The sequence below is a fragment of the Haliotis asinina genome, chromosome 4, assembly GCF_037392515.1.
Source record: "Haliotis asinina isolate JCU_RB_2024 chromosome 4, JCU_Hal_asi_v2, whole genome shotgun sequence".
Taxonomy (NCBI): Eukaryota; Metazoa; Mollusca; class Gastropoda; order Lepetellida; family Haliotidae; genus Haliotis; species Haliotis asinina.
This window is the reverse complement of record NC_090283.1, coordinates 68,338,870-68,364,047: the sequence shown is the minus strand read 5'-3', so window position 1 is coordinate 68,364,047 and position 25,178 is coordinate 68,338,870. Positions and strand designations below refer to the sequence as shown.

Genomic DNA, 25,178 nt, shown 5'->3' with positions numbered 1-25,178 from the left:
CTCTGAAGATAGCTCAAACATAAATGAAGTACTGACTATTGTAGTTTGTCCATCCTATCGGCTCTATAGCTCAGTTGGTTAGAGCGTCTGCCTAGTAAGCAGAAGGTCGAGGATTCGACTCCCCCTGGAGCCTTCATTTTTTCACAAAGGCTACCACTTGTGTTTATCAATTTCTTTTGCAAAGTTCAATTTACATTTCACATGTAAGATTTGCTGTTTTTATTGTCAACAACATTAGACTGATACCGGAGCTTGTGTAAAAATGGATATGATTGGAATCGCATGTCACAGTTTCCCAAATAGACATAAACGATTATTCTTTCACACTCGTTCTAAAGATAGGTGAAACATAAATGGAGTATAGACTATTGCAACTTGGTCTATCCCATGGGCTCTATAGCTCAGTTGGTTAGAGCGTCTGCCTAGTAAGCAGAAGGTCGAGGGTTCGACTCCCCCTGGAGCCTTCCTCTTTTTTCTCATATAGGCTACCACTTGTGTTTATCACTTCATTTTGCTGAGTTCAATTTCATTTCACATTTAGAATTTGCTGTTATTGTATTCAATAACATCAGACTGATATCTGCGTTTGTGTAAAATGGGTATTTTAGGAATCGCATGTCACACTTCTCCAAAGAGACATTAACGATTATTCTTTCAGACTCACTCTGAAGATAGCTCAAACATAAATGAAGTACTGACTATTGTAGTTTGTCCATCCTATCGGCTCTATAGCTCAGTTGGTTAGAGCGTCTGCCTAGTAAGCAGAAGGTCGAGGATTCGACTCCCCCTGGAGCCTTCATTTTTTCACAAAGGCTACCACTTGTGTTTATCAATTTCTTTTGCAAAGTTCAATTTACATTTCACATGTAAGATTTGCTGTTTTTATTGTCAACAACATTAGACTGATACCGGAGCTTGTGTAAAAATGGATATGATTGGAATCGCATGTCACAGTTTCCCAAATAGACATAAACGATTATTCTTTCACACTCGTTCTAAAGATAGGTGAAACATAAATGGAGTATAGACTATTGTAACTTGGTCTATCCCATGGGCTCTATAGCTCAGTTGGTTAGAGCGTCTGCCTAGTAAGCAGAAGGTCGAGGGTTCGACTCCCCCTGGAGCCTTCCTCTTTTTTTTCACATAGGCTACCACTTGTGTTTATCACTTCATTTTGCTGAGTTCAATTTCATTTCACATTTAGAATTTGCTGTTATTGTATTCAATAACATCAGACTGATATCTGCGTTTGTGTAAAATGGGTATTTTAGGAATCGCATGTCACACTTCTCCAAAGAGACATTAACGATTATTCTTTCAGACTCACTCTGAAGATAGCTCAAACATAAATGAAGTACTGACTAGTGTAGTTTGTCCATCCTATCGGCTCTATAGCTCAGTTGGTTAGAGCGTCTGCCTAGTAAGCAGAAGGTCGAGGATTCGACTCCCCCTGGAGCCTTCTTTTTTTCACAAAGGCTACCACTTGTGTTTATCAATTTCTTTTGCAAAGTTCAATTTACATTTCACATGTAAGATTTGCTGTTATTATTGTCAACAACATTAGACTGATACCGGAGCTTGTGTAAAAATGGATATGATTGGAATCGCATGTCACAGTTTCCCAAATAGACATAAACGATTATTCTTTCACACTCGTTCTAAAGATAGGTGAAACATAAATGGAGTATAGACTATTGTAACTTGGTCCACCCCATGGGCTCTATAGCTCAGTTGGTTAGAGCGTCTGCCTAGTAAGCAGAAGGTCGAGGGTTCGACTCCCCCTGGAGCCTTCCTCTTTTTTTTCACATAGGCTACCACTTGTGTTTATCACTTCATTTTGCTGAGTTCAATTTCATTTCACATTTAGAATTTGCTGTTATTGTATTCAATAACATCAGACTGATATCTGCGTTTGTGTAAAATGGGTATTTTAGGAATCGCATGTCACACTTCTCCAAAGAGACATTAACGATTATTCTTTCAGACTCACTCTGAAGATAGCTCAAACATAAATGAAGTACTGACTATTGTAGTTTGTCCATCCTATCGGCTCTATAGCTCAGTTGGTTAGAGCGTCTGCCTAGTAAGCAGAAGGTCGAGGATTCGACTCCCCCTGGAGCCTTCTTTTTTTCACAAAGGCTACCACTTGTGTTTATCAATTTCTTTTGCAAAGTTCAATTTACATTTCACATGTAAGATTTGCTGTTATTATTGTCAACAACATTAGACTGATACCGGAGCTTGTGTAAAAATGGATATGATTGGAATCGCATGTCACAGTTTCCCAAATAGACATAAACGATTATTCTTTCACACTCGTTCTAAAGGTAGGTGAAACATAAATGGAGTATAGACTATTGTAACTTGGTCTATCCCATTGGCTCTATAGCTCAGTTGGTTAGAGCGTCTGCCTAGTAAGCAGAAGGTCGAGGGTTCGACTCCCACTGGAGCCTTCCTCTTTTTTTTCACATAGGCTACCACTTGTGTTTATCACTTCATTTTGCTGAGTTCAATTTCATTTCACATTTAGAATTTGCTGTTATTGTATTCAATAACATCAGACTGATATCTGCGTTTGTGTAAAATGGGTATTTTAGGAATCGCATGTCACACTTCTCCAAAGAGACATTAACGATTATTCTTTCAGACTCACTCTGAAGATAGCTCAAACATAAATGAAGTACTGACTATTGTAGTTTGTCCATCCTATCGGCTCTATAGCTCAGTTGGTTAGAGCGTCTGCCTAGTAAGCAGAAGGTCGAGGATTCGACTCCCCCTGGAGCCTTCTTTTTTTCACAAAGGCTACCACTTGTGTTTATCAATTTCTTTTGCAAAGTTCAATTTACATTTCACATGTAAGATTTGCTGTTATTATTGTCAACAACATTAGACTGATACCGGAGCTTGTGTAAAAATGGATATGATTGGAATCCCATGTCACAGTTTCCCAAATAGACATAAACGATTATTCTTTCACACTCGTTCTAAAGATAGGTGAAACATAAATGGAGTATAGACTATTGTAACTTGGTCTATCCCATTGGTTCTATAGCTCAGTTGGTTAGAGCGTCTGCCTAGTAAGCAGAAGGTCGAGGGTTCGACTCCCACTGGAGCCTTCCTCTTTTTTTTCACATAGGCTACCACTTGTGTTTATCACTTCATTTTGCTGAGTTCAATTTCATTTCACATTTAGAATTTGCTGTTATTGTATTCAATAACATCAGACTGATATCTGCGTTTGTGTAAAATGGGTATTTTAGGAATCGCATGTCACACTTCTCCAAAGAGACATTAACGATTATTCTTTCAGACTCACTCTGAAGATAGCTCAAACATAAATGAAGTACTGACTATTGTAGTTTGTCCATCCTATCGGCTCTATAGCTCAGTTGGTTAGAGCGTCTGCCTAGTAAGCAGAAGGTCGAGGGTTCGACTCCCCCTGGAGTCTTCCTTTTTTCACAAAGGCTACCACTTGTGTTTATCAATTTCTTTTGCAAAGTTCAATTTTCATTTCACATGTAAGATTTGCTGTTATTATTGTCAACAACATTAGACTGATACCGGAGCTTGTGTAAAAATGGATATGATTGGAATCGCATGTCACAGTTTCCCAAATAGACATAAACGATTATTCTTTCACACTCGTTCTAAAGGTAGGTGAAACATAAATGGAGTATAGACTATTGTAACTTGGTCTATCCCATTGGCTCTATAGCTCAGTTGGTTAGAGCGTCTGCCTAGTAAGCAGAAGGTCGAGGGTTCGACACCCCCTGGAGCCTTCCTCTTTTTTTTCACATAGGCTACCACTTGTGTTTATCACTTCATTTTGCTGAGTTCAATTTCATTTCACATTTAGAATTTGCTGTTATTGTATTCAATAACATCAGACTGATATCTGCGTTTGTGTAAAATGGGTATTTTAGGAATCGCATGTCACACTTCTCCAAAGAGACATTAACGATTATTCTTTCAGACTCACTCTGAAGATAGCTCAAACATAAATGAAGTACTGACTATTGTAGTTTGTCCATCCTATCGGCTCTATAGCTCAGTTGGTTAGAGCGTCTGCCTAGTAAGCAGAAGGTCGAGGATTCGACTCCCCCTGGAGCCTTCTTTTTTTCACAAAGGCTACCACTTGTGTTTATCAATTTCTTTTGGAAAGTTCAATTTACATTTCACATGTAAGATTTGCTGTTATTATTGTCAACAACATTAGACTGATACCGGAGCTTGTGTAAAAATGGATATGATTGGAATCGCATGTCACAGTTTCCCAAATAGACATAAACGATTATTCTTTCACACTCGTTCTAAAGGTAGGTGAAACATAAATGGAGTATAGACTATTGTAACTTGGTCTATCCCATTGGCTCTATAGCTCAGTTGGTTAGAGCGTCTGCCTAGTAAGCAGAAGGTCGAGGGTTCGACTCCCCCTGGAGCCTTCCTCTTTTTTTTCACATAGGCTACCACTTGTGTTTATCACTTCATTTTGCTGAGTTCAATTTCATTTCACATTTAGAATTTGCTGTTATTGTATTCAATAACATCAGACTGATATCTGCGTTTGTGTAAAATGGGTATTTTAGGAATCGCATGTCACACTTCTCCAAAGAGACATTAACGATTATTCTTTCAGACTCACTCTGAAGATAGCTCAAACATAAATGAAGTACTGACTATTGTAGTTTGTCCATCCTATCGGCTCTATAGCTCAGTTGGTTAGAGCGTCTGCCTAGTAAGCAGAAGGTCGAGGATTCGACTCCCCCTGGAGCCTTCATTTTTTCACAAAGGCTACCACTTGTGTTTATCAATTTCTTTTGCAAAGTTCAATTTACATTTCACATGTAAGATTTGCTGTTATTATTGTCAACAACATTAGACTGATACCGGAGCTTGTGTAAAAATGGATATGATTGGAATCGCATGTCACAGTTTCCCAAATAGACATAAACGATTATTCTTTCACACTCGTTCTAAAGATAGGTGAAACATAAATGGAGTATAGACTATTGTAACTTGGTCTATCCCATGGGCTCTATAGCTCAGTTGGTTAGAGCGTCTGCCTAGTAAGCAGAAGGTCGAGGGTTCGACTCCCCCTGGAGCCTTCCTCTTTTTTTTCACATAGGCTACCACTTGTGTTTATCACTTCATTTTGCTGAGTTCAATTTCATTTCACATTTAGAATTTGCTGTTATTGTATTCAATAACATCAGACTGATATCTGCGTTTGTGTAAAATGGGTATTTTAGGAATCGCATGTCACACTTCTCCAAAGAGACATTAACGATTATTCTTTCAGACTCACTCTGAAGATAGCTCAAACATAAATGAAGTACTGACTATTGTAGTTTGTCCATCCTATCGGCTCTATAGCTCAGTTGGTTAGAGCGTCTGCCTAGTAAGCAGAAGGTCGAGGATTCGACTCCCCCTGGAGCCTTCCTTTTTTTCACAAAGGCTACCACTTGTGTTTATCAATTTCTTTTGGAAAGTTCAATTTACATTTCACATGTAAGATTTGCTGTTATTATTGTCAACAACATTAGACTGATACCGGAGCTTGTGTAAAAATGGATATGATTGGAATCGCATGTCACAGTTTCCCAAATAGACATAAACGATTATTCTTTCACACTCGTTCTAAAGATAGGTGAAACATAAATGGAGTATAGACTATTGTAACTTGGTCTATCCCATGGGCTCTATAGCTCAGTTGGTTAGAGCGTCTGCCTAGTAAGCAGAAGGTCGAGGGTTCGACTCCCCCTGGAGCCTTCCTCTTTTTTTTCACATAGGCTACCACTTGTGTTTATCACTTCATTTTGCTGAGTTCAATTTCATTTCACATTTAGAATTTGCTGTTATTGTATTCAATAACATCAGACTGATATCTGCGTTTGTGTAAAATGGGTATTTTAGGAATCGCATGTCACACTTCTCCAAAGAGACATTAACGATTATTCTTTCAGACTCACTCTGAAGATAGCTCAAACATAAATGAAGTACTGACTATTGTAGTTTGTCCATCCTATCGGCTCTATAGCTCAGTTGGTTAGAGCGTCTGCCTAGTAAGCACAAGGTCGAGGATTCGACTCCCCCTGGAGCCTTCTTTTTTTCACAAAGGCTACCACTTGTGTTTATCAATTTCTTTTGCAAAGTTCAATTTACATTTCACATGTAAGATTTGCTGTTATTATTGTCAACAACATTAGACTGATACCGGAGCTTGTGTAAAAATGGATATGATTGGAATCGCATGTCACAGTTTCCCAAATAGACATAAACGATTATTCTTTCACACTCGTTCTAAAGGTAGGTGAAACATAAATGGAGTATAGACTATTGTAACTTGGTCTATCCCATTGGCTCTATAGCTCAGTTGGTTAGAGCGTCTGCCTAGTAAGCAGAAGGTCGAGGGTTCGACTCCCACTGGAGCCTTCCTCTTTTTTTTCACATAGGCTACCACTTGTGTTTATCACTTCATTTTGCTGAGTTCAATTTCATTTCACATTTAGAATTTGCTGTTATTGTATTCAATAACATCAGACTGATATCTACGTTTGTGTAAAATGGGTATTTTAGGAATCGCATGTCACACTTCTCCAAAGAGACATTAACGATTATTCTTTCAGACTCACTCTGAAGATAGCTCAAACATAAATGAAGTACTGACTATTGTAGTTTGTCCATCCTATCGGCTCTATAGCTCAGTTGGTTAGAGCGTCTGCCTAGTAAGCAGAAGGTCGAGGATTCGACTCCCCCTGGAGCCTTCTTTTTTTCACAAAGGCTACCACTTGTGTTTATCAATTTCTTTTGCAAAGTTCAATTTACATTTCACATGTAAGATTTGCTGTTTTTATTGTCAACAACATTAGACTGATACCGGAGCTTGTGTAAAAATGGATATGATTGGAATCCCATGTCACAGTTTCCCAAATAGACATAAACGATTATTCTTTCACACTCGTTCTAAAGATAGGTGAAACATAAATGGAGTATAGACTATAGTAACTTGGTCTATCCCATTGGTTCTATAGCTCAGTTGGTTAGAGCGTCTGCCTAGTAAGCAGAAGGTCGAGGGTTCGACTCCCACTGGAGTCTTCCTCTTTTTTTTCACATAGGCTACCACTTGTGTTTATCACTTCATTTTGCTGAGTTCAATTTCATTTCACATTTAGAATTTGCTGTTATTGTATTCAATAACATCAGACTGATATCTGCGTTTGTGTAAAATGGGTATTTTAGGAATCGCATGTCACACTTCTCCAAAGAGACATTAACGATTATTCTTTCAGACTCACTCTGAAGATAGCTCAAACATAAATGAAGTACTGACTATTGTAGTTTGTCCATCCTATCGGCTCTATAGCTCAGTTGGTTAGAGCGTCTGCCTAGTAAGCAGAAGGTCGAGGGTTCGACTCCCCCTGGAGTCTTCCTTTTTTCACAAAGGCTACCACTTGTGTTTATTAATTTCTTTTGCAAAGTTCAATTTTCATTTCACATGTAAGATTTGCTGTTATTATTGTCAACAACATTAGACTGATACCGGAGCTTGTGTAAAAATGGATATGATTGGAATCGCATGTCACAGTTTCCCAAATAGACATAAACGATTATTCTTTCACACTCGTTCTAAAGATAGGTGAAACATAAATGGAGTATAGAATATTGTAACTTGGTCTATCCCATTGGCTCTATAGCTCAGTTGGTTAGAGCGTCTGCCTAGTAAGCAGAAGGTCGAGGGTTCGACTCCCCCTGGAGCCTTCCTCTTTTTTTTCACATAGGCTACCACTTGTGTTTATCACTTCATTTTGCTGAGTTCAATTTCATTTCACATTTAGAATTTGCTGTTATTGTATTCAATAACATCAGACTGATATCTGCGTTTGTGTAAAATGGGTATTTTAGGAATCGCATGTCACACTTCTCCAAAGAGACATTAACGATTATTCTTTCAGACTCACTCTGAAGATAGCTCAAACATAAATGAAGTACTGACTATTGTAGTTTGTCCATCCTATCGGCTCTATAGCTCAGTTGGTTAGAGTGTCTGCCTAGTATGCAGAAGGTCGAGGATTCGACTCCCCCTGGAGCCTTCTTTTTTTCACAAAGGCTACCACTTGTGTTTATCAATTTCTTTTGCAAAGTTCAATTTACATTTCACATGTAAGATTTGCTGTTATTATTGTCAACAACATTAGACTGATACCGGAGCTTGTGTAAAAATGGATATGATTGGAATCGCATGTCACAGTTTCCCAAATAGACATAAACGATTATTCTTTCACACTCGTTCTAAAGATAGGTGAAACATAGATGGAGTATAGACTATTGTAACTTGATCTATCCCATTGGCTCTATAGCTCAGTTGGTTAGAGCGTCTGCCTAGTAAGCAGAAGGTCGAGGGTTCGACTCCCCCTGGAGCCTTCCTCTTTCTTTCCACATAGGCTACCACTTGTGTTTATCACTTCATTTTGCTGAGTTCAATTTCATTTCACATTTAGAATTTGCTGTTATTGTATTCAATAACATCAGACTGATATCTGCGTTTGTGTAAAATGGGTATTTTAGGAATCGCATGTCACACTTCTCCAAAGAGACATTAACGATTATTCTTTCAGACTCACTCTGAAGATAGCTCAAACATAAATGAAGTACTGACTATTGTAGTTTGTCCATCCTATCGGCTCTATAGCTCAGTTGGTTAGAGCGTCTGCCTAGTAAGCAGAAGGTCGAGGATTCGACTCCCCCTGGAGTCTTCCTTTTTTCACAAAGTCTACCACTTGTGTTTATCAATTTCTTTTGCAAAGTTCAACTTTCATTTCACATGTAAGATTTGCTGTTATTATTGTCAACAACATTAGACTGATACCGGAGCTTGTGTAAAAATGGATATGATTGGAATCGCATGTCACAGTTTCCCAAATAGACATAAACGATTATTCTTTCACACTCGTTCTAAAGGTAGGTGAAACATAAATGGAGTATAGACTATTGTAACTTGGTCTATCCCATGGGCTCTATAGCTCAGTTGGTTAGAGCGTCTGCCTAGTAAGCAGAAGGTCGAGGGTTCGACTCCCCCTGGAGCCTTCCTCTTTTTTTCCACATACGCTACCACTTGTGTTTATCACTTCATTTTGCTGAGTTCAATTTCATTTCACATTTAGAATTTTCTGTTATTGTATTCAATAACATCAGACTGATATCTGCGTTTGTGTAAAATGGGTATTTTAGGAATCGCATGTCACACTTCTCCAAAGAGACATTAACGATTATTCTTTCAGACTCACTCTGAAGATAGCTCAAACATAAATGAAGTACTGACTATTGTAGTTTGTCCATCCTATCGGCTCTATAGCTCAGTTGGTTAGAGCGTCTGCCTAGTAAGCAGAAGGTCGAGGGTTCGACTCCCCCTGGAGTCTTCCTTTTCTCACAAAGGCTACCACTTGTGTTTATTAATTTCTTTTGCAAAGTTCAATTTTCATTTCACATGTAAGATTTGCTGTTATTATTGTCAACAACATTAGACTGATACCGGAGCTTGTGTAAAAATGGATATGATTGGAATCGCATGTCACAGTTTCCCAAATAGACATAAACGATTATTCTTTCACACTCGTTCTAAAGATAGGTGAAACATAAATGGAGTATAGACTATTGTAACTTGGTCTATCCCATTGGCTCTATAGCTCAGTTGGTTAGAGCGTCTGCCTAGTAAGCAGAAGGTCGAGGGTTCGACTCCCCCTGGAGCCTTCCTATTTTTTTTCACATAGGCTACCACTTGTGTTTATCACTTCATTTTGCTGAGTTCAATTTCATTTCACATTTAGAATTTGCTGTTATTGTATTCAATAACATCAGACTGATATCTGCGTTTGTGTAAAATGGGTATTTTAGGAATCGCATGTCACACTTCTCCAAAGAGACATTAACGATTATTCTTTCAGACTCACTCTGAAGATAGCTCAAACATAAATGAAGTACTGACTATTGTAGTTTGTCCATCCTATCGGCTCTATAGCTCAGTTGGTTAGAGCGTCTGCCTAGTAAGCAGAAGGTCGAGGGTTCGACTCCCCCTGGAGCCTTCCTTTTTTTCACAAAGGCTACCACTTGTGTTTATCAATTTCTTTTGCAAAGTTCAATTTTCATTTCACATGTAAGATTTGCTGTTATTATTGTCAACAACATTAGACTGATACCGGAGCTTGTGTAAAAATGGATATGATTGGAATCCCATGTCACAGTTTCCCAAATAGACATAAACGATTATTCTTTCACACTCGTTCTAAAGATAGGTGAAACATAAATGGAGTATAGACTATTGTAACTTGGTCTATCCCATTGGCTCTATAGCTCAGTTGGTTAGAGCGTCTGCCTAGTAAGCACAAGGTCGAGGGTTCGACTCCCCCTGGAGCCTTCCTCTTTTTTTTCACATAGGCTACCACTTGTGTTTATCACTTCATTTTGCTGAGTTCAATTTCATTTCACATTTAGAATTTGCTGTTATTGTATTTAATAACACCAGACTGATATCTGCGTTTGTGTAAAATGGGTATTTTAGGAATCGCATGTCACACTTCTCCAAAGAGACATTAACGATTATTCTTTCAGACTCACTCTGAAGATAGCTCAAACATAAATGAAGTACTGACTATTGTAGTTTGTCCATCCTATCGGCTCTATAGCTCAGTTGGTTAGAGCGTCTGCCTAGTAAGCAGAAGGTCGAGGATTCGACTCCCCCTGGAGCCTTCCTTTTTTTCACAAAGGCTACCACTTGTGTTTATTAATTTCTTTTGCAAAGTTCAATTTTCATTTCACATGTAAGATTTGCTGTTATTATTGTCAACAACATTAGACTGATACCGGAGCTTGTGTAAAAATGGATATGATTGGAATCGCATGTCACAGTTTCCCAAATAGACATAAACGATTATTCTTTCACACTCGTTCTAAAGATAGGTGAAACATAAATGGAGTATAGACTATTGTTACTTGGTCTATCCCATGGGCTCTATAGCTCAGTTGGTTAGAGCGTCTGCCTAGTAAGCAGAAGGTCGAGGGTTCGACTCCCCCTGGAGCCTTCCTCTTTTTTTTCACATAGGCTACCACTTGTGTTTATCACTTCATTTTGCTGAGTTCAATTTCATTTCACATTTAGAATTTGCTGTTATTGTATTCAATAACATCAGACTGATATCTGCGTTTGTGTAAAATGGGTATTTTAGGAATCGCATGTCACACTTCTCCAAAGAGACATTAACGATTATTCTTTCAGACTCACTCTGAAGATAGCTCAAACATAAATGAAGTACTGACTATTGTAGTTTGTCCATCCTATCGGCTCTATAGCTCAGTTGGTTAGAGCGTCTGCCTAGTAAGCAGAAGGTCGAGGGTTCGACTCCCCCTGGAGCCTTCTTTTTTTCACAAAGGCTACCACTTGTGTTTATCAATTTCTTTTGCAAAGTTCAATTTACATTTCACATGTAAGATTTGCTGTTATTATTGTCAACAACATTAGACTGATACCGGAGCTTGTGTAAAAATGGATATGATTGGAATTGCATGTCACAGTTTCCCAAATAGACATAAACGATTATTCTTTCACACTCGTTCTAAAGATAGGTGAAACATAAATGGAGTATAGACTATTGTAACTTGGTCTATCCCATTGGCTCTATAGCTCAGTTGGTTAGAGCGTCTGCCTAGTAAGCACAAGGTCGAGGGTTCGACTCCCCCTGGAGCCTTCCTCTTATTTTTCACATAGGCTACCACTTGTGTTTATCACTTCATTTTGCTGAGTTCAATTTCATTTCACATTTAGAATTTGCTGTTATTGTATTTAATAACACCAGACTGATATCTGCGTTTGTGTAAAATGGGTATTTTAGGAATCGCATGTCACACTTCTCCAAAGAGACATTAACGATTATTCTTTCAGACTCACTCTGAAGATAGCTCAAACATAAATGAAGTACTGACTATTGTAGTTTGTCCATCCTATCGGCTCTATAGCTCAGTTGGTTAGAGCGTCTGCCTAGTAAGCAGAAGGTCGAGGGTTCGACTCCCCCTGGAGCCTTCTTTTTTTCACAAAGGCTACCACTTGTGTTTATCAATTTCTTTTGCAAAGTTCAATTTACATTTCACATGTAAGATTTGCTGTTATTATTGTCAACAACATTAGACTGATACCGGAGCTTGTGTAAAAATGGATATGATTGGAATTGCATGTCACAGTTTCCCAAATAGACATAAACGATTATTCTTTCACACTCGTTCTAAAGATAGGTGAAACATAAATGGAGTATAGACTATTGTAACTTGGTCTATCCCATTGGCTTTATAGCTCAGTTGGTTAGAGCGTCTGCCTAGTAAGCAGAAGGTCGAAGGTTCGACTCCCCCTGGAGCCTTCCTCTTTTTTTCACATAGGCTACCACTTGTGTTTATCACTTCATTTTGCTGAGTTCAATTTCATTTCACATTTAGAATTTTCTGTTATTGTATTCAATAACATCAGACTGATATCTGCGTTTGTGTAAAATGGGTATTTTAGGAATCGCATGTCACACTTCTCCAAAGAGACATTAACGATTATTCTTTCAGACTCACTCTGAAGATAGCTCAAACATAAATGAAGTACTGACTATTGTAGTTTGTCCATCCTATCGGCTCTATAGCTCAGTTGGTTAGAGCGTCTGCCTAGTAAGCAGAAGGTCGAGGGTTCGACTCCCCCTGGAGCCTTCCTTTTTTTCACAAAGGCTACCACTTGTGTTTATCAATTTCTTTTGCAAAGTTCAATTTTCATTTCACATGTAAGATTTGCTGTTATTATTGTCAACAACATTAGACTGATACCGGAGCTTGTGTAAAAATGGATATGATTGGAATCGCATGTCACAGTTTCCCAAATAGACATAAACGATTATTCTTTCACACTCGTTCTAAAGATAGGTGAAACATAAATGGAGTATAGACTATTGTAACTTGGTCTATCCCATTGGCTCTATAGCTCAGTTGGTTAGAGCGTCTGCCTAGTAAGCACAAGGTCGAGGGTTCGACTCCCCCTGGAGCCTTCCTCTTTTTTTTCACATAGGCTACCACTTGTGTTTATCACTTCATTTTGCTGAGTTCAATTTCATTTCACATTTAGAATTTGCTGTTATTGTATTTAATAACACCAGACTGATATCTGCGTTTGTGTAAAATGGGTATTTTAGGAATCGCATGTCACACTTCTCCAAAGAGACATTAACGATTATTCTTTCAGACTCACTCTGAAGATAGCTCAAACATAAATGAAGTACTGACTATTGTAGTTTGTCCATCCTATCGGCTCTATAGCTCAGTTGGTTAGAGCGTCTGCCTAGTAAGCAGAAGGTCGAGGATTCGACTCCCCCTGGAGCCTTCCTTTTTTTCACAAAGGCTACCACTTGTGTTTATTAATTTCTTTTGCAAAGTTCAATTTTCATTTCACATGTAAGATTTGCTGTTATTATTGTCAACAACATTAGACTGATACCGGAGCTTGTGTAAAAATGGATATGATTGGAATCGCATGTCACAGTTTCCCAAATAGACATAAACGATTATTCTTTCACACTCGTTCTAAAGATAGGTGAAACATAAATGGAGTATAGACTATTGTTACTTGGTCTATCCCATGGGCTCTATAGCTCAGTTGGTTAGAGCGTCTGCCTAGTAAGCAGAAGGTCGAGGGTTCGACTCCCCCTGGAGCCTTCCTCTTTTTTTTCACATAGGCTACCACTTGTGTTTATCACTTCATTTTGCTGAGTTCAATTTCATTTCACATTTAGAATTTGCTGTTATTGTATTCAATAACATCAGACTGATATCTGCGTTTGTGTAAAATGGGTATTTTAGGAATCGCATGTCACACTTCTCCAAAGAGACATTAACGATTATTCTTTCAGACTCACTCTGAAGATAGCTCAAACATAAATGAAGTACTGACTATTGTAGTTTGTCCATCCTATCGGCTCTATAGCTCAGTTGGTTAGAGCGTCTGCCTAGTAAGCAGAAGGTCGAGGGTTCGACTCCCCCTGGAGCCTTCTTTTTTTCACAAAGGCTACCACTTGTGTTTATCAATTTCTTTTGCAAAGTTCAATTTACATTTCACATGTAAGATTTGCTGTTATTATTGTCAACAACATTAGACTGATACCGGAGCTTGTGTAAAAATGGATATGATTGGAATTGCATGTCACAGTTTCCCAAATAGACATAAACGATTATTCTTTCACACTCGTTCTAAAGATAGGTGAAACATAAATGGAGTATAGACTATTGTAACTTGGTCTATCCCATTGGCTCTATAGCTCAGTTGGTTAGAGCGTCTGCCTAGTAAGCACAAGGTCGAGGGTTCGACTCCCCCTGGAGCCTTCCTCTTATTTTTCACATAGGCTACCACTTGTGTTTATCACTTCATTTTGCTGAGTTCAATTTCATTTCACATTTAGAATTTGCTGTTATTGTATTTAATAACACCAGACTGATATCTGCGTTTGTGTAAAATGGGTATTTTAGGAATCGCATGTCACACTTCTCCAAAGAGACATTAACGATTATTCTTTCAGACTCACTCTGAAGATAGCTCAAACATAAATGAAGTACTGACTATTGTAGTTTGTCCATCCTATCGGCTCTATAGCTCAGTTGGTTAGAGCGTCTGCCTAGTAAGCAGAAGGTCGAGGGTTCGACTCCCCCTGGAGCCTTCTTTTTTTCACAAAGGCTACCACTTGTGTTTATCAATTTCTTTTGCAAAGTTCAATTTACATTTCACATGTAAGATTTGCTGTTATTATTGTCAACAACATTAGACTGATACCGGAGCTTGTGTAAAAATGGATATGATTGGAATTGCATGTCACAGTTTCCCAAATAGACATAAACGATTATTCTTTCACACTCGTTCTAAAGATAGGTGAAACATAAATGGAGTATAGACTATTGTAACTTGGTCTATCCCATTGGCTTTATAGCTCAGTTGGTTAGAGCGTCTGCCTAGTAAGCAGAAGGTCGAAGGTTCGACTCCCCCTGGAGCCTTCCTCTTTTTTTCACATAGGCTACCACTTGTGTTTATCACTTCATTTTGCTGAGTTCAATTTCATTTCACATTTAGAATTTGCTGTTATTGTATTTAATAACACCAGACTGATATCTGCGTTTGTGTAAAATGGGTATTTTAGGAATCGCATGTCACACTTCTCCAAAGAGACATTAACGATTATTCTTTCAGACTCACTCTGAAGATAGCTCAAACATAAATGAAGTACTGACTATTGTAGTTTGTCCATCCTATCGGCTCTATAGCTCAGTTGGTTAGAGCGTCTGCCTAGTAAGCAGAAGGTCGAGGGTTCGACTCCCCCTGGAGCCTTCCTTTTTTTCACAAAGGCTACCACTTGTGTTTATTAATTTCTTTTGCAAAGTTCAATTTTCATTTCACATGTAAGATTTGCTGTTATTATTGTCAACAACATTAGACTGATACCGGAGCTTGTGTAAAAATGGATATGATTGGAATCGCATGTCACAGTTTCCCAAATAGACATAAACGATTATTCTTTCACACTCGTTCTAAAGATAGGTAAAACATAAATGGAGTATAGACTATTGTTACTTGGTCTATCCCATGGGCTCTATAGCTCAGTTGGTTAGAGCGTCTGCCTAGTAAGCAGAAGGTCGAGGGTTCGACTCCCCCTGGAGCCTTCCTCTTTTTTTTCACATAGGCTACCACTTGTGTTTATCACTTCATTTTGCTGAGTTCAATTTCATTTCACATTTAGAATTTGCTGTTATTGTATTCAATAACATCAGACTGATATCTGCGTTTGTGTAAAATGGGTATTTTAGGAATCGCATGTCACACTTCTCCAAAGAGACATTAACGATTATTCTTTCAGACTCACTCTGAAGATAGCTCAAACATAAATGAAGTACTGACTATTGTAGTTTGTCCATCCTTTCGGCTCTATAGCTCAGTTGGTTAGAGCGTCTGCCTAGTAAGCAGAAGGTCGAGGGTTCGACTCCCCCTGGAGCCTTCCTTTTTTTCACAAAGGCTACCACTTGTGTTTATCAATTTCTTTTGCAAAGTTCAATTTACATTTCACATGTAAGATTTGCTGTTATTATTGTCAACAACATTAGACTGATACCGGAGCTTGTGTAAAAATGGATATGATTGGAATTGCATGTCACAGTTTCCCAAATAGACATAAACGATTATTCTTTCACACTCGTTCTAAAGATAGGTGAAACATAAATGGAGTATAGACTATTGCAACTTGGTCTATCCCATTGGCTTTATAGCTCAGTTGGTTAGAGCGTCTGCCTAGTAAGCAGAAGGTCGAAGGTTCGACTCCCCCTGGAGCCTTCCTCTTTTTTTCACATAGGCTACCACTTGTGTTTATCACTTCATTTTGCTGAGTTCAATTTCATTTCACATTTAGAATTTGCTGTTATTGTATTTAATAACACCAGACTGATATCTGCGTTTGTGTAAAATGGGTATTTTAGGAATCGCATGTCACACTTCTCCAAAGAGACATTAACGATTATTCTTTCAGACTCACTCTGAAGATAGCTCAAACATAAATGAAGTACTGACTATTGTAGTTTGTCCATCCTATCGGCTCTATAGCTCAGTTGGTTAGAGCGTCTGCCTAGTAAGCAGAAGGTCGAGGGTTCGACTCCCCCTGGAGCCTTCCTTTTTTTCACAAAGGCTACCACTTGTATTTATCAATTTCTTTTGCAAAGTTCAACTTTCATTTCACATGTAAGATTTGCTGTTATTATTGTCAACAACATTAGACTGATGCCGGAGCTTGTGTAAAAATGGATATGCTTGGAATCGCATGTGACAGTTTCCCAAATAGACATAAACGATTATTCTTTCACACTCGTTCTAAAGATAGGTGAAACATAAATGGAGTATAGACTATTGCAACTTGATCTATCCCATAGGCTCTATAGCTCAGTTGGTTAGAGTGTCTGCCTAGTAAGCAGAAGGTCGAGGGTTCGACTCCCCCTGGAGCCTTCCTCTTTTTTTTCACATAGGCTACCACTTGTGTTTATCACTTCATTTTGCTGAGTTCAATTTCATTTCACATTTAGAATTTGCTGTTATTGTATTCAATAACATCAGACTGATATCTGCGTTTGTGTAAAATGGGTATTTTAGGAATCGCATGTCACACTTCTCCAAAGAGACATTAACGATTATTCTTTCAGACTCACTCTGAAGATAGCTCAAACATAAATGAAGTACTGACTATTGTAGTTTGTCCATCCTATCGGCTCTATAGCTCAGTTGGTTAGAGCGTCTGCCTAGTAAGCAGAAGGTCGAGGGTTCGACTCCCCCTGGAGCCTTCCTTTTTTTCACAAAGGCTACCACTTGTGTTTATCAATTTCTTTTGCAAAGTTCAATTTACATTTCACATGTAAGATTTGCTGTTATTATTGTCAACAACATTAGACTGATACCGGAGCTTGTGTAAAAATGGATATGATTGGAATTGCATGTCACAGTTTCCCAAATAGACATAAACGATTATTCCTTCACACTCGTTCTAAAGATAGGTGAAACATAAATGGAGTATAGACTATTGTAACTTGATCTATCCCATTGGCTTTATAGCTCAGTTGGTTAGAGCGTCTGCCTAGTAAGCAGAAGGTCGAAGGTTCGACTCCCCCTGGAGCCTTCCTCTTTTTTTTCACATAGGCTACCACTTGTGTTTATCACTTCATTTTGCAAAGTTCAATTTCATTTCACATTTAGAATTTGCTGTTATTGTATTTAATAACACCAGACTGATGTCTGCGTTTGTGTAAAATGGGTATTTTAGGAATCGCATGTCACACTTCTCCAAAGAGACATTAACGATTATTCTTTCAGACTCACTCTGAAGATAGCTCAAACATAAATGAAGTACTGACTATTGTAGTTTGTCCATCCTATCGGCTCTATAGCTCAGTTGGTTAGAGCGTCTGCCTAGTAAGCAGAAGGTCGAGGATTCGACTCCCCCTGGAGCCTTCCTTTTTTTCACAAAGGCTACCACTTGTGTTTATCAATTTCTTTTGCAAAGTTCAATTTTCATTTCACATGTAAGATTTGCTGTTATTATTGTCAACAACATTAGACTGATACCGGAGCTTGTGTAAAAATGGATCTGATCGGAATCGCATGTCACAGTTTCCCAAATAGACATAAACGATTATTCTTTCACACTCGTTCTAAAGATAGGTGAAACATAAATGGAGCATAGAATGTTGTAACTTGGTCTATCCCATGGGCTCTATAGCTCAGTTGGTTAGAGCGTCTGCCTAGTAAGCAGAAGGTCGAGGGTTCGACTCCCCCTGGAGCCTTCCTCTTTTTTTTCACATAGGCTACCACTTGTGTTTATCACTTCATTTTGCTGAGTTCAATTTCATTTCACATTTAGAATTTGCTGTTATTGTATTTAATAACACCAGACTGATATCTGCGTTTGTGTAAAATGGGTATTTTAGGAATCGCATGTCACACTTCTCCAAAGAGACATTAACGATTATTCTTTCAGACTCACTCTGAAGATAGCTCAAACATAATTGAAGTACTGACTATTGTAGTTTGTCCATCCTATCGGCTCTATAGCTCAGTTGGTTAGAGCGTCCGCCTAGTAAGCAGAAGGTCGAGGATTCGACTCCCCCTGGAGCCTTCCTTTTTTTCACAAAGGCTACCACTTGTGTTTATCAATTTCTTTTGCAAAGTTCAATTTTCATTTCACATGTAAGATTTGCTGTTATTATTGTCAACAACATTAGACTGATACCGGAGCTTGTGTAAAAATGGATCTGATTGGAATCGCATGTCACAGTTTCCCAAATAGACATAAACGATTATTCTTTCACACTCGTTCTAAAGATAGGTGAAACATAAATGGAGTATAGACTATTGTAACTTGGTCTATCCCATGGGCTCTATAGCTCAGTTGGTTAGAGCGTCTGCCTAGTAAGCAGAAGGTCGAGGGTTCGACTCCCCCTGGAGCCTTCCTCTTTTTTTTCACATAGGCTACCACTTGTGTTTATCACTTCATTTTGCTGAGTTCAATTTCATTTCACATTTAGAATTTGCTGTTATTGTATTCAATAACATCAGACTGATATCTGCGTTTGTGTAAAATGGGTATTTTAGGAATCGCATGTCACACTTCTCCAAAGAGACATTAACGATTATTCTTTCAGACTCACTCTGAAGATAGCTCAAACATAAATGAAGTACTGACTATTGTAGTTTGTCCATCCTATCGGCTCTATAGCTCAGTTGGTTAGAGCGTCTGCCTAGTAAGCAGAAGGTCGAGGATTCGACTCCCCCTGGAGCCTTCCTTTTTTTCACAAAGGCTACCACTTGTGTTTATCAATTTCTTTTGCAAAGTTCAATTTTCATTTCACATGTAAGATTTGCTGTTATTATTGTCAACAACATTAGACTGATACCGGAGCTTGTGTAAAAATGGATCTGATCGGAATCGCATGTCACAGTTTCCCAAATAGACATAAACGATTATTCTTTCACACTCGTTCTAAAGATAGGTGAAACATAAATGGAGTATAAACTATTGCAACTTGGTCTATCCCATGGGCTCTATATCTCAGTTGGTTAGAGCGTCTGCCTAGTTAGCAGAAGGACGAGGGTTCGACTTCCTCTGGAGCCTTCCTCTTTTTTTTCACATAGGCTACCACTTGTGTTTATCACTTCATTTTGCTGAGTTCAATTTCATTTCACATTTAGAATTTGCTGTTATTGTATTCAATAACATCAGACTGATATCTGCGTTTGTGTAAAATGGGTATTTTAGGAATCGCATGTCACACTTCTCCAAAGAGACATTAACGATTATTCTTTCAGACTCACTCTGAAGATAGCTCAAACATAAATGAAGTACTGACTATTGTAGTTTGTCCATCCTATCGGCTCTATAGCTCAGTTGGTTAGAGCGTCTGCCTAGTAAGCAGAAGGTCGAGGATTCGACTCCCCCTGGAGCCTTCCTTTTTTTCACAAAGGCTACCACTTGTGTTTATCAATTTCTTTTGCAAAGTTCAATTTTCATTTCACATGTAAGATTTGCTGTTATTATTGTCAACAACATTAGACTGATACCGGAGCTTGTGTAAACATGGATATGATAGGAATTGCATGTCACAGTTTCCCAAATAGACATAAACGATTATTCTTTCACACTCGTTCTAAAGATAGGTGAAACATAAATGGAGTATAGACTATTGCAACTTGGTCTATCCCATGGGCTCTATAGCTCAGTTGGTTAGAGCGTCTGCCTAGTAAGCAGAAGGTCGAGGGTTCGACTCCCTCTGGAGCCTTCCTCTTTTTTTTCACATAGGCTACCACTTGTGTTTATCACTTCATTTTGCTGAGTTCAATTTCATTTCACATTTAGAATTTGCTGTTATTGTATTCAATAACATCAGACTGATATCTGCGTTTGTGTAAAATGGGTATTTTAGGAATCGCATGTCACACTTCTCCAAAGAGACATTAACGATTATTCTTTCAGACTCACTCTGAAGATAGCTCAAACATAAATGAAGTACTGACTATTGTAGTTTGTCCATCCTATCGGCTCTATAGCTCAGTTGGTTAGAGCGTCTGCCTAGTAAGCAGAAGGTCGAGGATTCGACTCCCCCTGGAGCCTTCCTTTTTTTCACAAAGGCTACCACTTGTGTTTATCAATTTCTTTTGCAAAGTTCAATTTTCATTTCACATGTAAGATTTGCTGTTATTATTGTCAACAACATTAGACTGATACCGGAGCTTGTGTAAAAATGGATCTGATCGGAATCGCATGTCACAGTTTCCCAAATAGACATAAACGATTATTCTTTCACACTCGTTCTAAAGATAGGTGAAACATAAATGGAGTATAGACTATTGCAACTTGGTCTATCCCATGGGCTCTATAGCTCAGTTGGTTAGAGCGTCTGCCTAGTAAGCAGAAGGTCGAGGGTTCGACTCCCTCTGGAGCCTTCCTCTTTTTTTTCACATAGGCTACCACTTGTGTGTATCACTTCATTTTGCTGAGTTCAATTTCATTTCACATTTAGAATTTGCTGTTATTGTATTCAATAACATCAGACTGATATCTGCGTTTGTGTAAAATGGGTATTTTAGGAATCGCATGTCACACTTCTCCAAAGAGACATTAACGATTATTCTTTCAGACTCACTCTGAAGATAGCTCAAACATAAATGAAGTACTGACTATTGTAGTTTGTCCATCCTATCGGCTCTATAGCTCAGTTGGTTAGAGCGTCTGCCTAGTAAGCAGAAGGTCGAGGATTCGACTCCCCCTGGAGCCTTCCTTTTTTTCACAAAGGCTACCACTTGTGTTTATCAATTTCTTTTGCAAAGTTCAATTTTCATTTCACATGTAAGATTTGCTGTTATTATTGTCAACAACATTAGACTGATACCGGAGCTTGTGTAAAAATGGATCTGATCGGAATCGCATGTCACAGTTTCCCAAATAGACATAAACGATTATTCTTTCACACTCGTTCTAAAGATAGGTGAAACATAAATGGAGTATAGACTATTGCAACTTGGTCTATCCCATGGGCTCTATAGCTCAGTTGGTTAGAGCGTCTGCCTAGTAAGCAGGAGGTCGAGGGTTCGACTCCCCCTGGAGCCTTCCTCTTTTTTTTCACATAGGCTACCACTTGTGTTTATCACTTCATTTTGCTGAGTTCAATTTCATTTCACATTTAGAATTTGCTGTTATTGTATTCAATAACATCAGACTGATATCTGCGTTTGTGTAAAATGGGTATTTTAGGAATCGCATGTCACACTTCTCCAAAGAGACATTAACGATTATTCTTTCAGACTCACTCTGAAGATAGCTCAAACATAAATGAAGTACTGACTATTGTAGTTTGTCCATCCTATCGGCTCTATAGCTCAGTTGGTTAGAGCGTCTGCCTAGTAAGCAGAAGGTCGAGGATTCGACTCCCCCTGGAGCCTTCCTTTTTTTCACAAAGGCTACCACTTGTGTTTATCAATTTCTTTTGCAAAGTTCAATTTTCATTTCACATGTAAGATTTGCTGTTATTATTGTCAACAACATTAGACTGATACCGGAGCTTGTGTAAAAATGGATCTGATCGGAATCGCATGTCACAGTTTCCCAAATAGACATAAACGATTATTCTTTCACACTCGTTCTAAAGATAGGTGAAACATAAATGGAGTATAGACTATTGCAACTTGGTCTATCCCATGGGCTCTATAGCTCAGTTGGTTAGAGCGTCTGCCTAGTAAGCAGGAGGTCGAGGGTTCGACTCCCCCTGGAGCCTTCCTCTTTTTTTTCACATAGGCTACCACTTGTGTTTATCACTTCATTTTGCTGAGTTCAATTTCATTTCACATTTAGAATTTGCTGTTATTGTATTCAATAACATCAGACTGATATCTGCGTTTGTGTAAAATGGGTATTTTAGGAATCGCATGTCACACTTCTCCAAAGAGACATTAACGATTATTCTTTCAGACTCACTCTGAAGATAGCTCAAACATAAATGAAGTACTGACTATTGTAGTTTGTCCATCCTATCGGCTCTATAGCTCAGTTGGTTAGAGCGTCTGCCTAGTAAGCAGAAGGTCGAGGATTCGACTCCCCCTGGAGCCTTCCTTTTTTTCACAAAGGCTACCACTTGTGTTTATCAATTTCTTTTGCAAAGTTCAATTTTCATTTCACATGTAAGATTTGCTGTTATTATTGTCAACAACATTAGACTGATACCGGAGCTTGTGTAAAAATGGATCTGATCGGAATCGCATGTCACAGTTTCCCAAATAGACATAAACGATTATTCTTTCACACTCGTTCTAAAGATAGGTGAAACATAAATGGAGTATAGACTATTGCAACTTGGTCTATCCCATGGGCTCTATAGCTCAGTTGGTTAGAGCGTCTGCCTAGTAAGCAGGAGGTCGAGGGTTCGACTCCCCCTGGAGCCTTCCTCTTTTTTTTCACATAGGCTACCACTTGTGTTTATCACTTCATTTTGCTGAGTTCAATTTCATTTCACATTTAGAATTTGCTGTTATTGTATTCAATAACATCAGACTGATATCTGCGTTTGTGTAAAATGGGTATTTTAGGAATCGCATGTCACACTTCTCCAAAGAGACATTAACGATTATTCTTTCAGACTCACTCTGAAGATAGCTCAAACATAAATGAAGTACTGACTATTGTAGTTTGTCCATCCTATCGGCTCTATAGCTCAGTTGGTTAGAGCGTCTGCCTAGTAAGCAGAAGGTCGAGGATTCGACTCCCCCTGGAGCCTTCCTTTTTTTCACAAAGGCTACCACTTGTGTTTATCAATTTCTTTTGCAAAGTTCAATTTTCATTTCACATGTAAGATTTGCTGTTATTATTGTCAACAACATTAGACTGATACCGGAGCTTGTGTAAAAATGGATATGATTGGAATTGCATGTCACAGTTTCCCAAATAGACATAAACGATTATTCTTTCACACTCGTTCTAAAGATAGGTGAAACATAAATGGAGTATAGACTATTGCAACTTGGTCTATCCCATGGGCTCTATAGCTCAGTTGGTTAGAGCGTCTGCCTAGTAAGCAGAAGGTCGAGGGTTCGACTCCCTCTGGAGCCTTCCTCTTTTTTTTCACATAGGCTACCACTTGTGTTTATCACTTCATTTTGCTGAGTTCAATTTCATTTCACATTTAGAATTTGCTGTTATTGTATTCAATAACATCAGACTGATATCTGCGTTTGTGTAAAATGGGTATTTTAGGAATCGCATGTCACACTTCTCCAAAGAGACATTAACGATTATTCTTTCAGACTCACTCTGAAGATAGCTCAAACATAAATGAAGTACTGACTATTGTAGTTTGTCCATCCTATCGGCTCTATAGCTCAGTTGGTTAGAGCGTCTGCCTAGTAAGCAGAAGGTCGAGGATTCGACTCCCCCTGGAGCCTTCCTTTTTTTCACAAAGGCTACCACTTGTGTTTATCAATTTCTTTTGCAAAGTTCAATTTTCATTTCACATGTAAGATTTGCTGTTATTATTGTCAACAACATTAGACTGATACCGGAGCTTGTGTAAAAATGGATCTGATCGGAATCGCATGTCACAGTTTCCCAAATAGACATAAACGATTATTCTTTCACACTCGTTCTAAAGATAGGTGAAACATAAATGGAGTATAGACTATTGCAACTTGGTCTATCCCATGGGCTCTATAGCTCAGTTGGTTAGAGCGTCTGCCTAGTAAGCAGGAGGTCGAGGGTTCGACTCCCCCTGGAGCCTTCCTCTTTTTTTTCACATAGGCTACCACTTGTGTTTATCACTTCATTTTGCTGAGTTCAATTTCATTTCACATTTAGAATTTGCTGTTATTGTATTCAATAACATCAGACTGATATCTGCGTTTGTGTAAAATGGGTATTTTAGGAATCGCATGTCACACTTCTCCAAAGAGACATTAACGATTATTCTTTCAGACTCACTCTGAAGATAGCTCAAACATAAATGAAGTACTGACTATTGTAGTTTGTCCATCCTATCGGCTCTATAGCTCAGTTGGTTAGAGCGTCTGCCTAGTAAGCAGAAGGTCGAGGGTTCGACTCCCCCTGGAGCCTTCTTTTTTTCACAAAGGCTACCACTTGTGTTTATCAATTTCTTTTGCAAAGTTCAACTTTCATTTCACATGTAAGATTTGCTGTTATTATTGTCAACAACATTAGACTGATACCGGAGCTTGTGTAAAAATGGATATGATTGGAATCGCATGTCACAGTTTCCCAAATAGACATAAACGATTATTCTTTCACACTCGTTCTAAAGATAGGTGAAACATAAATGGAGTATAGACTATTGTAACTTGATCCATCCCATAGGCTTTATAGCTCAGTTGGTTAGAGCGTCTGCCTAGTAAGCAGAGGGTCGAGGGTTCGACTCCCCCTGGAGCCTTCCTCTATTTTTTCACATAGGCTACCACTTGTGTTTATCACTTCATTTTGCTGAGTTCAATTTCATTTCACATTTAGAATTTGCTGTTATTGTATTCAATAACATCAGACTGATATCTGCGTTTGTGTAAAATGGGTATTTTAGGAATCGCATGTCACACTTCTCCA

At 38.5% G+C, this 25,178-nt stretch overlaps 29 non-coding genes across 29 annotated transcripts; all 29 read left to right on the top strand.

Annotated features, from left to right (window-relative positions):
• The first annotated feature begins 390 nt into the window (after positions 1-390).
• Trnat-agu (transfer RNA threonine (anticodon AGU)) lies at positions 391-464 on the top strand. The gene has a single exon. It is a non-coding gene; the product is annotated as a tRNA-Thr (tRNA).
• A 589-nt stretch (positions 465-1,053) lies between these two features.
• On the top strand, positions 1,054-1,127 carry Trnat-agu (transfer RNA threonine (anticodon AGU)). The gene has a single exon. It is a non-coding gene; the product is annotated as a tRNA-Thr (tRNA).
• Positions 1,128-1,716: 589 nt separating this feature from the next.
• Positions 1,717-1,790, top strand: Trnat-agu (transfer RNA threonine (anticodon AGU)). The gene has a single exon. It is a non-coding gene; the product is annotated as a tRNA-Thr (tRNA).
• A 2,578-nt stretch (positions 1,791-4,368) lies between these two features.
• Trnat-agu (transfer RNA threonine (anticodon AGU)) lies at positions 4,369-4,442 on the top strand. The gene has a single exon. It is a non-coding gene; the product is annotated as a tRNA-Thr (tRNA).
• Positions 4,443-5,031: 589 nt separating this feature from the next.
• On the top strand, positions 5,032-5,105 carry Trnat-agu (transfer RNA threonine (anticodon AGU)). Its single transcript has one exon. It is a non-coding gene; the product is annotated as a tRNA-Thr (tRNA).
• Positions 5,106-5,695: 590 nt separating this feature from the next.
• On the top strand, positions 5,696-5,769 carry Trnat-agu (transfer RNA threonine (anticodon AGU)). Its single transcript has one exon. It is a non-coding gene; the product is annotated as a tRNA-Thr (tRNA).
• Positions 5,770-7,684: 1,915 nt separating this feature from the next.
• Trnat-agu (transfer RNA threonine (anticodon AGU)) lies at positions 7,685-7,758 on the top strand. The gene has a single exon. It is a non-coding gene; the product is annotated as a tRNA-Thr (tRNA).
• A 589-nt stretch (positions 7,759-8,347) lies between these two features.
• Trnat-agu (transfer RNA threonine (anticodon AGU)) lies at positions 8,348-8,421 on the top strand. The gene has a single exon. It is a non-coding gene; the product is annotated as a tRNA-Thr (tRNA).
• Positions 8,422-9,010: 589 nt separating this feature from the next.
• Trnat-agu (transfer RNA threonine (anticodon AGU)) lies at positions 9,011-9,084 on the top strand. The gene has a single exon. It is a non-coding gene; the product is annotated as a tRNA-Thr (tRNA).
• Positions 9,085-9,673: 589 nt separating this feature from the next.
• Positions 9,674-9,747, top strand: Trnat-agu (transfer RNA threonine (anticodon AGU)). Its single transcript has one exon. It is a non-coding gene; the product is annotated as a tRNA-Thr (tRNA).
• Positions 9,748-10,005: 258 nt separating this feature from the next.
• Trnat-agu (transfer RNA threonine (anticodon AGU)) lies at positions 10,006-10,079 on the top strand. Its single transcript has one exon. It is a non-coding gene; the product is annotated as a tRNA-Thr (tRNA).
• A 922-nt stretch (positions 10,080-11,001) lies between these two features.
• Positions 11,002-11,075, top strand: Trnat-agu (transfer RNA threonine (anticodon AGU)). The gene has a single exon. It is a non-coding gene; the product is annotated as a tRNA-Thr (tRNA).
• A 258-nt stretch (positions 11,076-11,333) lies between these two features.
• On the top strand, positions 11,334-11,407 carry Trnat-agu (transfer RNA threonine (anticodon AGU)). The gene has a single exon. It is a non-coding gene; the product is annotated as a tRNA-Thr (tRNA).
• Positions 11,408-11,996: 589 nt separating this feature from the next.
• On the top strand, positions 11,997-12,070 carry Trnat-agu (transfer RNA threonine (anticodon AGU)). The gene has a single exon. It is a non-coding gene; the product is annotated as a tRNA-Thr (tRNA).
• Positions 12,071-12,658: 588 nt separating this feature from the next.
• Trnat-agu (transfer RNA threonine (anticodon AGU)) lies at positions 12,659-12,732 on the top strand. The gene has a single exon. It is a non-coding gene; the product is annotated as a tRNA-Thr (tRNA).
• A 922-nt stretch (positions 12,733-13,654) lies between these two features.
• On the top strand, positions 13,655-13,728 carry Trnat-agu (transfer RNA threonine (anticodon AGU)). The gene has a single exon. It is a non-coding gene; the product is annotated as a tRNA-Thr (tRNA).
• A 258-nt stretch (positions 13,729-13,986) lies between these two features.
• On the top strand, positions 13,987-14,060 carry Trnat-agu (transfer RNA threonine (anticodon AGU)). Its single transcript has one exon. It is a non-coding gene; the product is annotated as a tRNA-Thr (tRNA).
• A 589-nt stretch (positions 14,061-14,649) lies between these two features.
• On the top strand, positions 14,650-14,723 carry Trnat-agu (transfer RNA threonine (anticodon AGU)). Its single transcript has one exon. It is a non-coding gene; the product is annotated as a tRNA-Thr (tRNA).
• Positions 14,724-15,311: 588 nt separating this feature from the next.
• On the top strand, positions 15,312-15,385 carry Trnat-agu (transfer RNA threonine (anticodon AGU)). Its single transcript has one exon. It is a non-coding gene; the product is annotated as a tRNA-Thr (tRNA).
• Positions 15,386-15,643: 258 nt separating this feature from the next.
• On the top strand, positions 15,644-15,717 carry Trnat-agu (transfer RNA threonine (anticodon AGU)). Its single transcript has one exon. It is a non-coding gene; the product is annotated as a tRNA-Thr (tRNA).
• A 258-nt stretch (positions 15,718-15,975) lies between these two features.
• Positions 15,976-16,049, top strand: Trnat-agu (transfer RNA threonine (anticodon AGU)). Its single transcript has one exon. It is a non-coding gene; the product is annotated as a tRNA-Thr (tRNA).
• Positions 16,050-16,638: 589 nt separating this feature from the next.
• Positions 16,639-16,712, top strand: Trnat-agu (transfer RNA threonine (anticodon AGU)). Its single transcript has one exon. It is a non-coding gene; the product is annotated as a tRNA-Thr (tRNA).
• A 590-nt stretch (positions 16,713-17,302) lies between these two features.
• Trnat-agu (transfer RNA threonine (anticodon AGU)) lies at positions 17,303-17,376 on the top strand. The gene has a single exon. It is a non-coding gene; the product is annotated as a tRNA-Thr (tRNA).
• A 922-nt stretch (positions 17,377-18,298) lies between these two features.
• On the top strand, positions 18,299-18,372 carry Trnat-agu (transfer RNA threonine (anticodon AGU)). Its single transcript has one exon. It is a non-coding gene; the product is annotated as a tRNA-Thr (tRNA).
• Positions 18,373-18,962: 590 nt separating this feature from the next.
• Positions 18,963-19,036, top strand: Trnat-agu (transfer RNA threonine (anticodon AGU)). The gene has a single exon. It is a non-coding gene; the product is annotated as a tRNA-Thr (tRNA).
• Positions 19,037-20,290: 1,254 nt separating this feature from the next.
• Trnat-agu (transfer RNA threonine (anticodon AGU)) lies at positions 20,291-20,364 on the top strand. Its single transcript has one exon. It is a non-coding gene; the product is annotated as a tRNA-Thr (tRNA).
• Positions 20,365-20,954: 590 nt separating this feature from the next.
• Positions 20,955-21,028, top strand: Trnat-agu (transfer RNA threonine (anticodon AGU)). Its single transcript has one exon. It is a non-coding gene; the product is annotated as a tRNA-Thr (tRNA).
• Positions 21,029-23,610: 2,582 nt separating this feature from the next.
• Trnat-agu (transfer RNA threonine (anticodon AGU)) lies at positions 23,611-23,684 on the top strand. Its single transcript has one exon. It is a non-coding gene; the product is annotated as a tRNA-Thr (tRNA).
• Positions 23,685-24,606: 922 nt separating this feature from the next.
• On the top strand, positions 24,607-24,680 carry Trnat-agu (transfer RNA threonine (anticodon AGU)). Its single transcript has one exon. It is a non-coding gene; the product is annotated as a tRNA-Thr (tRNA).
• Positions 24,681-25,178: the final 498 nt, after the last annotated feature.